The sequence below is a fragment of the Gobio gobio genome, assembly GCF_949357685.1.
Source record: "Gobio gobio genome assembly, chromosome: 19".
Lineage (NCBI taxonomy): Eukaryota > Metazoa > Chordata > Actinopteri > Cypriniformes > Gobionidae > Gobio > Gobio gobio.
Window position 1 is genome coordinate 21,150,222 of NC_137112.1, and position 1,925 is coordinate 21,152,146.

Genomic DNA, 1,925 nt, shown 5'->3' on the forward strand with positions numbered 1-1,925 from the left:
CTGATTACAGAGATGGAAAATACCATTTAGAGCCAATACAGGCATTTCACCATAGGAATACATGGTTTTCAAAGCTTTTTAACAGTTATAGCGCCACCTATGGTCCGATCTCAATGAAACTATACATGCTTCTTCAGCATGTTATGTCACCTATACATAACAATTTTCGTGAAGTTTTGAGTTTTCCTTTATGATTTATAGGCTTTTGAGTGTATTTAGCTACGCCCCTCTTCTAAATGACCCTGTTATAGCCATCTAAATGCAAAAGTTCAACTTTTTTTCAATAATTTTTGATCTAGAGAGTCCAGAGAATTGTTCTAGACTGGATTGGTTCCGATCGGGCAAAAATCCAGGGACTAGTTTGCAAAAGTAATTTTTAAACATAATTGCAAATATTTAATGAACAGTTTGATTGACAGATATGCTTCTAGAGGCGAATTTGTTCAGCATGAGGAGACCTATCATATGATATGTATATTTGGTTGATGTGTGCAACACCACGTGATTACAGAGCCATAAAACTCGTTAGCGCCAACTAGTGGCCGATTTCTTTCAAAATTCTAACAGACCTCTAGGGCCATGAGTCAAACATGCCCTTCGAGTTTCACTCCGATCGGCCTCCGTTAACCTTGTCTTAGAGGTGCTCAAACTTCATTGGCCGATAGCAGCCATGTTTTTTGAAATACGCCAATGTCCTCATAGACATATATGGTACCTTGGACCAAGACACTGCATACCAATTTTCAAGTCAATCGGACTAGCGGTCGGGTGGTTATAGCCATTTTCATGTTTTTTTCGTGTTATAGCGCCACCAAGTGTTCAATCGTCGCGATTTTTTTATCGTGACCAAAGACTCAGCCCATACACATGTGTACCAAGTTTGGTAAAGATATCTCATTTTTTTCTTGAGTTATAGCCATTTTAGTAAAATAGGCTCCTCCCACAACATTCGTTTTCCGCCCCTTTGCGACCGTGAATCGAAATTTCTACTTTTTTTCAATAATTATTGATATTCAGACTCCAGAGAACATTTCTGCACTGGTTTGGTTCCGATCGGGCTAAAATCCAGGGACTAGTTCGCAAAAGTAGTTTTTTAACAAAATTCAAAATGGCGGAAAATCTATTATGACGGAAATGAAATCGGAGATATACGTTTTGTTAGTCAGGGACTCACCTTTCCAATGATATAAGACACTTGAGTCTACGACATACGGTTTAGGAGTTATGAGCAGTTTCGCGCAATTGATTGCTATAGCGCCACCTATAGGCCAATCTGGCTCATAATTTGATAACCTCTCCTCGATTTTTGTACTACCATCTGACAAAGTTTCAAAGCTCCAGCACTTACGGTTTGGGCTGCACGATGCGTTTTACGGCAGAATAATAATAATAATAATAATAATTAAAGCTGCTAGCAGCATTTAGCGGGGTTCAAGCCTTTAAGGCCTTTAAGCACACAAGCATCAAAAGACATTAGGTTTTATTTAGCAAGATTTTAAACACTGAAATAATAGATGGAAAACTTAAATTACAGGCAATTTACCATAGGAAACATATGGTTTTTAACAGTTATAGCACCACCTATGGTCCGATCTCTGTAAAGCTTTGCATGCTTGTTAAGGATCTAATGTCACACATGCCCACCAATTTTCGTGAAGTTTTGAGTTGTCCCTTAGAATTTATAGGCTTTTGAGTGTATTTTGCCATGTCTCTTTTCTAAATGACCCTGTTATAGCCATCCAAATGCAAAAGTTCAACTTTCTTTTGATAATTATTGATCTAGAGAGTCCAGAGAATTGTCCTAGACTGGTTTGGTTCCAATCGGGCAAAAAAACAGGGACTAGTTTGCAAAATTAGGTTTTTAACATAATGGTGAATATTTAATGAACGATTTGATTGACAGCAATGATTCTAGAGGCAAAGTT